Here is an 8879-nt window from a genome sequence, read left to right as displayed (position 1 = left end):
AAATTTTTTTAAAAAATGAACTCTGGCAGCCTGACTCTGTAGGCTGGGGGACTTTGACCTACCTTTTGGCCTGCTTCTAAAATTAACAGGGGCTGGACATGGTGGCTCACACCTGTAATCCTAGCACTCTAGGAGGCCAAGGTGGGAGGATTGCTTGAGGTCAGGAGTTTGAGACCAGCCTCAGCAAGAGCGAGACCCCACCTCTACTAAAAAGTAGAAAAAAAATTAGCTGGGCAACTAAAAATAGAAAAAATTAGCCGGGTGTGGGGGCTAGCACCTGTAGTCCCAGCTACTCGGGAGGCTGAGGCAGGAGGATTGCTTGAGCCCAGGAGTTTGAGGTTGCTGTGATGCCACAGCACTCTAGCCGGGACAACAGAATGAGACTCTGTCTCAAAAAAGAAAAAAAATGAATAAATAAATTAAATTAATGGGAAAGCAGTAAGGTCAGGCAGTAGCAGAATTGGCTGGGAACAAAAATTGGATGGAGACCATGTGATCCCAGTGGCCTCCTGAGCAGTAGGCTGGGCTTGGGAGGGAGCATGGGGAGAGTGACGAAGGCCCAGGACAGTGAGTGGTGGAGACCAAGGACAGTGCGGGCGCTGGCAGGTGCTGCTGAGATGGGAGACTGCGTTCACAACGGTGCCAGTCCTGTGCGGTGGGAGCAGCTCTCCGGCGGTGCTCAAGAGCTGGGAGAGGGGAGAGAGGCACGCTGGAGCCCACCGCAGGGTAGGTGCTGTGCAGCGGGAGCCTCGGAAGTGGGGAGCCAGGGAGAAGGGTGTTGGTGAGCAGCAGTGGCTCTTGACCCCACTGCGTTTGAGAGCGCAGGAGGGCTGAGCCCCACTGCGCGACAACAAAACCTGGCCTGGCTCTGCTCTGTGCTCACAGTCCCCAGTGATGACCCTAAGAGATAGCCAGGGCCGAAGAGCTCTGGATCCGATCCAGTATGAAGGGCGAGTCGAGTAGGAGGGGCTGATGGACTGGCTGCACAAAATCAGAGGGGGACGTGGAGGGGGTTCCAGGGCAGGACTCCAAGAAAAGTAAAAGTGGAGGTGTGAGCACTGGCAGACATGGGGGCTGCCTGAGGGGTCCCCATTGTCCTGCTGAGAGGCCTTGGAGGGCTGAGAGAGGGTGACCGCATCGGGAGTTTTCATACCCTCTTCCACACCCATGCTCCTGCTGCCAAAACTGGATGAATTGTCTCAGAACTTTCATGCTTGGCAGAGAAACCTCTGCGAGGCTGAAATAGGAGAGTCCTCAGGAGCTGCCTGGCAGGAATCTTCTTCTCACAGCCCAGTAGACCCACCCTAGGGCTGACTTCAGGTTTGGGCTATCTTCCAGAGCTGAGTAACTCCACAGGGAAAGGAATATTGGGGAATGGGCTAAGGTGACATAAAATAGGAGAAATGTTCTTAGTTTAATGTTTATTGAGCTCCTAATATGTGGCAAGCAGTATGTGAACAAGACAATAATGTGATCTTGTGTGACATTTCCCAAAGTACATTCTATGGGATATTAACAATGTACCACTAAAAGGGCGGCGGGGCAGGGATCCCAAGTGAAAATAGGTTTGGGAACATTGGATTGAGAGAATTAAACAGATCTACTCACTGCAGGACTTCTCAGAGCCTTTAATTTGTCAGTATGGTACAAGACTTTCCAAGAAGTGAGGTTGAACATAGAGTACTTCCCAAGCGTGTGTGACCATAGATCTCTTTCAATCCTGACGGACCTTGAGGAACGAATGACCCATGGAACATGCTTTGAGAAGTGTAACACAGTGGCCAAGAGGTGAGTTTTGAGGTCACCACACCTGACTTCTGCCACAGGCTCTGCACCTAGTAGCTGCGTGACTTAAGGCTCATTGCTTATGTCTGTGTCACATCTGGAAAATAGAGCTAAATAACAGTGTCTCCCCCACGCAGCCACTGTCAGGATTAAATAATGCCTTGAAGCAACTGAGCGCCGTTCCTGGCCCCCAAAAACTGCTCCTTAAAGGCACTAGCCTGGCTTAGGGTCCCTGTGTCTGCTCTAAAATCCCATGACACGTTGGCCTGAAAAGCTCTGAGAGGGGATGGGGTGGGAGCGTCTGCCCTCTACTGCATTAGTTAGAAACAAGGCTCCAACGGGCTTCAAAGCCTGTGACAGGACAAAAGGAGGAAGAGTCCGGGGAGGTGGGGGCTGGAGAGTGGGGGCACACTTGCCTTTCCATTCCATTCCTGCACGGAGAAGCAGGCTTCAGGAATAGGGGATGGGGAGAGGGGTTGGCTTCTCAGAGAAGGTGGGGCCAGGGAGGGGAGTGGCAAGCCAGCCAGCCCCCAACCCCATGGCCCCTGGGTCACCGCAGTCCTGGTACGGTGGGCACACAGGAAACCACCCCCCCAGGCCAGGTGGGCGAGGAGCAGCTGCTGGACTTGGCCCAGGTCCCGGTGCTGTCCTTCCAGGAGGTGGGCACTTCTAGAAAGAGGTTACCAGAAAAGCTCCGCTGCGGCTGCTTCTGGCTGACGTCAGCACCCCTGGACCACCTGGGCTTTGGGGGATTTGGGAAGAGGCTGCCTCCTCTCCCAAGTGCTTTGCATCATTTCTTTGGGGCCTTGGAGAAGCGAAAACACATGGTGGTGCCATAGGGGTGGGGGGTCTGAAATGGGGGACATTGAAGAAGGGCCACGCCACCACCCTGGGACTGGGGGTGCTGTCCCAGACCCCACCTCTCCCCTCTGACCCCTGGAAACCAGCTCCCATGCCTCTCCTGACACGGGGAAGGACTGCCCGCGTGCCCGACAGTGTCCACCTTCACAGCTATTATGTCTCCTTTAAGCCGCTGTCAGCAGCAACCTGGGGTGGGGGTGGGAGGGAGAAGACGCCACGTGTGCACACACACTCACACACACACACGTGAGTTACAACACTCAGAGGTCAAGCCTCCTGCCCAGCAGCAGGCAGAATTTGAACATACCTTTGTTCAGCACCAAAGTTCTCTCTAATTAGGAAGGAAGTGCAGATCCCCATTTTAAACTTCTGGCTAGGTCCTGGTTTATTGGGGGAAATATACATATAAATTATTACTAGTAGGACATCTCTGATTGAAGGAATGCTAATCCTGCTTTTTGTCTCTCTTACAAAAAAAAAAATCGCCAAGCCCTGGGACACAGAGCTCTGCTGGCCGCCTCTGCCAAGGCTCTGATGGCTTTTCCGGAGCGTCCCCATCACCACCCTCAGACGGCTCAGACAGGCCCCCTCCGCTCTTGGCTCCTGGACTGCCCCCCACACCCCTCCCAGTCTCTGTTTCTAGCCAGGGTGGAGCCTCCCAGGGCTCACAGCCTGGGCCCAGGGCTCGCCTCCTTTCTTGGCAGCTGCTAGAAATCTCCACGGTTTCTGGCCTAGTAAAACCCTTTTTGCTGCCCAGGGGAGAGTTTTGATTGGCTTCAGCTGTGATGACCTCGCCCTCTCCAGAATTTGGGGGTGTTCCCATTTTCCACACTCCACCTCCATCTAAGGAGTTCCCTCTGGCCACCCTTCCTCTGCAGGCCGCCCCGCCCTGGTCTTCCTGAGCTCTGGGATTCCCTGTCCTCATTTGGGAAGGCAAATGTGTGCCGGGACTCTCATTCTGTCCCCACACCGGCACTTCTGGGCTGACTTGGCTGCCCGGGCACTGGCAAGTCCCCCCTGCACAGAGAGTCCCTGCTCATTCTGCCCCTGCCGCACTGACCTCTGCCCTGCATCCAGGACTCAGCGCAAACTGCGTTGTTTAAAATAACCTAATTACCTTTGTGCTAGCCCTTCTGTTACACGAGCTCATTTAATCTTCTCAGTAATCCCATGATATGAGGATTGTTACCCCAGTTTACAAGTGAAGACATGGAGACTGGGGAAGCTGACATAACCTGCCCAAGATGAGCAACTTGCGTGCATGCAGACCAGACCCAGGTGTGTCTGCCTCCAAAGTCCATGTGACGCGGTTTGTCACACTGAGAAACGCTGCCGGCTGCACCCACGTGTGTGATCCTGCCAGCCGCACAGCTGGCTCCCTTGGGAGGAGCAACAACAGATGCCACTGGCTCTACCTTTAAAATACCCCCAGACTCTGACCACTTCTACTGCAGCCCCTCGGCTGAGCCCCACCAGCTCCCACTGGATTCACTGCAGCAGCCTAAGGGGTCTCCTCTGCCTCTTCCCTCCTGGGCGTTCTCCGCATGGCAGCCACAGCAATCCTTTCAAATGTTCGTCTCTCCTGTGCTCAGAGCCCTCCAGTGGCCCGTCTCAAGCACAGTCCAAGCCAAAGTCCCTGCAGTGGCCTAGGAGCCCCTCCACAACCTGCAACCCCATCATCCCCTCTCCCAGAATCCCTGGTATGGCTTCTTACTGCTCTCCCTCTGCTCCAGATGCACCGACCTCCTTGCTATTCCTTGAGCACACACAGCAAGCGCCTGCCCCAGGACCTTTGCACTTGGTGTTCCTGCTGCCTAGAAGGTGCTTCCCCAGGTAGCTTCATGACTAGGTCCCTAACCTCCCTTAGGTTTGGCTCCAATGTCACCTTTTCAACAAATCTTCCTGTTCACTTTCTCTCCTCCATCCTGCTCCCAAACCTTTCCTACTCCCTGCTTTTTCTTCCCCACAGTTATTACCAACAAGTGACGTTATTTTGCTTATTTCTTAGGTTATTGTCTGCTCCCCTGCTAGAATGTAAGCGCATGAAGACGGGGATTTTTCTGCTTTATTTCACTGTTGTATTACTTAGAACAACACCTGCCACATAGAGGATGTTCAATAGGTATTTGCGGCAGGGCAGGAGGGAGAAGGACGCTGGTCAGGTGATTGCAGGTGGCGCTCGCAGAGGGAGTGTGGACAGGCCTCTGAGGCACAGCCTCCCAGCCAGGCCTTGGGAAAGCTGACGTTTGGGGCTCACACTCCAGGTACAAGTGGCCTCTGGGCTCTTAGTGCCTCCTCTTTGCAGCTCTGGGACCAAGTGCTGACCGGAGTCTCTGGGGAGGCCAGTTCTGGGGAGGGTTCCCAAGAACGGACTGTGAGATGGGGTTCAGGGTGCAGCAGGCTTACGAGGGAGTGCTCTCAGGAGCAACACCCGAGGAAGGAACAGAAGGAAGCAGGGGTGGACTGAGGAGAAGTCAAGATTTAGGCCCAAGGACAACCTCAGCTGACCCCAACCTCAGCTGAAACGGCCCGTCAGAATGGTCGCACAGAGGTTGAAATCCCGGGCCTTTCTATGCTAGCCTCAGTCAGTCACTGCGGGCGGCCTGACCCCAGGTGTGGCGAGGTGCTCTCTGCAGGTAGGCACTCCCCGCAGCTGGGGCAGCAAGTCCTGCCTTGAAGGGGGCACTGGGCACATGCGGCCATGCCTACCACAAGACCCTCACGCAGTGGCGGCCTCATCCACTGCGGTGTCAAGACCCCGAGAGAGAATGGACTGGATTCCGGTGCTACACAAGCTGGGCAGACACAGTCAAGATCAGAGTTGGCCGTCTCCTAGGAGAGAACCAAAGTCTGACTAATTTAGAGAAGTACCCACAGTGCTTTTTAAGTTAAATACTATAATAATAATAGCAAAGAATAAAGGTGCAGCTCCTGGAGTTGTAGTGAGAGCTGAGCACTTTGCCTGCCCTCCTTCCCCCTGCACCTCCGCCCCACGTCTCTGTGGCATCTGCAGTCTCCACCCCCCACACACAGAATGGCAGGGATAGGATGTCACTGTGAAAACCAAGAGAACTAGGTGTGTCGTGCTCATTAGCACAAAAGCAGCGGCACCCTTTTTCTTCTCTGGTGGTGGGAGGGTTGTCCGGGTCAGTGGTGCCCTGGTGTGGGAATGTGAAGTTCCTGCAAAAGTGGTCCGTAGACATGGGTTCATTCCTTTGCTAGAGCAAATGTCCATCAATGTCTGTACTGAGTTGTGCTATTAGCATGTCCCTCCAGAGGAAGGCACAGAAAATGAGAGATTATACGTAGGCACTCCTCCAGAGAGGTAGGTGGGCTCCACCCTCCCCAGCCACCAATCTCCACGTGGTAGATGTGTCCTGAAGGGGAGAAACAGGTGGCCAGGAATGGCCAGGCAGGAGGGCTTTGGTTCAGAGCTTAGGCTTGGGTGTCACAATGTCTGTGTTTTGGATGTGGGTGCCATCACTTACCAGAGGTAAGATCTTCATGTTATGGATTAAATTGTGTCCCTTCCTAAAAGAAATTGTTGCAGTCCTAATCTCCAGTGCCTGTGAATATGACCTGATTTGGAAATAGGGTCTTTATAGACGCATCCAAGTTAAAATAAGGCTGAATGGGCCTAAACCAATATGACTAGTGTCCTTATAAAAGGGGAAATTTACAGGTGGAGACACACATTCCTGGAGAAGGCCATGGGAAATGGGGAAGGATGGGGTGATGCCTCTACAAGCCAAGGAATGCTAAAGGTGGCTGCCAGCTGCCGGAAGCTAGGAGAGAGGCGTGGGACAGGTTCTCCCTTGTGGCCCCAGAACCAACCCTGCTAACACTCTGATCTCAGGCTTCCAGCCTCCAGAACTGTGAGACAATAAATTTCTGATGTTCTAAGCCACCTAGTTTGTGACACTTCATGAAGGCAGCCTAGCAAACTAATAATGCACTTGGTGAGTTCTTAGGCTCACGAGCCTCTGCTTTCTCATGGGTGATATAGGGGTGATTTTACTTACCTCACACAGTTGTGGCAATTACATGAAATAAATCTTCTCTGATAATTCCAGGCACAGAGCTCGTGCTCTGTCTCGTCAGGGGTGGTGGTGGCTGTTACAGGTTGGAGCAGCACATGGCAAAGGTCCCTGCCTTCCTGGACATACTTTAATCCTGTGCCTCCACAGGTGGGGCTTGATGGGCTCCTGCGCCTCAGCTGCCATCCACCCCCCCCCCTTTCCTGCCACGGCCCAGATGGAAAGAGCTAAACAGCAGCAGCTGCAGCCACGGTGTGTTTCTGAGCTCTGACGGCTGTCAGTTATGGTGGCCCAGTGGTCCACGGGGAGGGAAGGATGGGGAAGGCTGTCTTCAGAGCCTGCGGCTGCCTTCCTGGAACATGTGTTAACCCTGACCCCAAGCCCTGCCTTGTAGCTTTCAATGCACAGACGCAGAGGAAGGAGAAGAATGCTACGTCAGCCCTTCCGGATATTTAAAACAATTTCAGTCAAAGAAACAGCATCGTTATCATCAGCAACCAGATACCTAAATCGCACCCTTCATCCTCAATTAGCTCGGCACTGAGCTCCAACGAGTGATTTTGGACATCCCTCTTGCTCAGAGAAAAGGAAGGTGATAGATCAAGCATCACACCACTTCCAAAGTGGAAGATGAATGAAACTTGTCAATTAAATGTTTATTGTAGTCAATCAACTATGCTGTGGTATGTTGTAAAAGTTGTGTGTGTGTGTGTGTGTGTGTGTGTGTGTGTTTTGAGACAGAGTCTCACTCTGTTGCCTGGGCTAGAGTGCCGTGGCATCAGCCTAGCTCACAGCAACCTCAAACTCCTGGGCTCAAGCAATCCTCCTGCCTCAACCTCCCGGGTAGCTGGGGCTACAGGCATGTGCCACCATACCCGGCTAATTTTTTTATGTATACTTTTAGTTGTCCAGCCAATTTATTTATTTGTTTATTTATTTCTCTTTTTTTCAGTAGAGACGGGGTCTCACACTTGCTCAGGCTGGTCTCAAACTCCTGAGCTCAAATGATCCTCCCGCCTCAGCCTCCCAGAGTGCTAGGATTACAGGTGTGAGCCACTGCACCTGGCCTGTGTGTGTGTTTTAATGTGTGATACATATACTTAAAAGTTCATTGTAGGCCCTTATATAATCAATGTGATAGATACATTTTATAGAAATAATTTTACTCTTTTGAATAATTGTGGTGATTTCCAGTTACTGTGGTGTTGGTTCTAGGATATATGTTTGGCTATATCTATGATTAATTTGTTTAGGAACCATAAATTATAGTGTTATTCTTTTTGGAAGCTTTTCTCCTTTGCCCTGGGTACCTCAAATTCATCCTTTCTTCCTCTTAGTTTTTACAGCTTGTGTTGTCAATTTTGCATTTTAACAACATTGTTATCATCAGCTTTTTTTTTAATTGAAAAAGTGACAATTGCTTATTTTTTAAATTTCGGAAAAGATCGCAGAGCATAAAAAAGAAAATTAAGACCTCTCAGAATCAAAGTCTCTTGGAGCATTTCCTTCTTGTCTTTTTTCTAAATCTGAGCATAAATAGTGTGCGTGTAAGAGGAGCAGGTGGGACTAGCACGTTGTGTTTGTGGCAAAGCTGGGACACATCCAGCTGGTGCAGGGACACGGGGGAGGCAGCCTGCCAGGAGCTGACACTGCACGGCGTGTGCGTCATGAGGCGTGAATGCAGATAATACATGTAACACACTCAACATGCTGCCAGGCGCGTAACGAGCACGCAGCAAATGTCAGCCACCGCTTTGTTATCAGGAAGCGCAGGTGGGGTGAGGAGAGTGGAGGGGCTGGGGAGACCAGCTGAGCCTCTGCAGTAGTTCAGCTCAATTGAACACGTGCTTAGGAAACACCTCCCGTGTGCCAGGCACAGTGCTTGGTCCCCTGGTGGTGGAGACACAGGCCATGCCCCCAAGGAGCCAAGAGGCAACATAACAGGTAAACAGGTAATTACAACAAAGCAGGCATATGGGGGACCGTAGGCTCACAGAGGTCACCAGGCTACTGGTAGTCAGAGAAGCCCATCCAGGCAACTGCTTCTCAGCCGACATCGGCTGCGAGCAGGAGGCGGGAGGCCTGCTGGGGGTGTCAGTGGCAGCGTGGGAGTGGTTGGGCAGGTGCAGGTTTACACCGGTCCTCGAGATCCCTGCAGTCTGATCCCAAGGAGCACCGATGCCATAGGCGGCAGGA

At 52.4% G+C, this 8879-nt stretch overlaps 1 long non-coding RNA gene across 4 annotated transcripts; it reads left to right on the top strand.

Moving 5' to 3' along the window:
* Window positions 1-516: 516 nt before the first annotated feature.
* Window positions 517-7434, top strand: LOC138381709 (uncharacterized). Of its 4 annotated transcripts, XR_011233169.1 has the most exons (4): window positions 517-726; window positions 1614-1788; window positions 6834-6935; window positions 7092-7434. It is a non-coding gene; the product is annotated as an uncharacterized lncRNA (long non-coding RNA). The 4 variants fall into 4 exon arrangements; XR_011233166.1 differs by lacking the exon at window positions 1614-1788; XR_011233167.1 differs by lacking the exon at window positions 1614-1788 and having other exon boundaries at window positions 7078-7434.
* Window positions 7435-8879: the final 1445 nt, after the last annotated feature.

Source organism: Eulemur rufifrons, chromosome 3 (assembly GCF_041146395.1).
Source record: "Eulemur rufifrons isolate Redbay chromosome 3, OSU_ERuf_1, whole genome shotgun sequence".
In the NCBI taxonomy this organism is placed as follows: Eukaryota; Metazoa; Chordata; class Mammalia; order Primates; family Lemuridae; genus Eulemur; species Eulemur rufifrons.
This window is presented reverse-complemented; position numbering and strand designations above follow the sequence as displayed.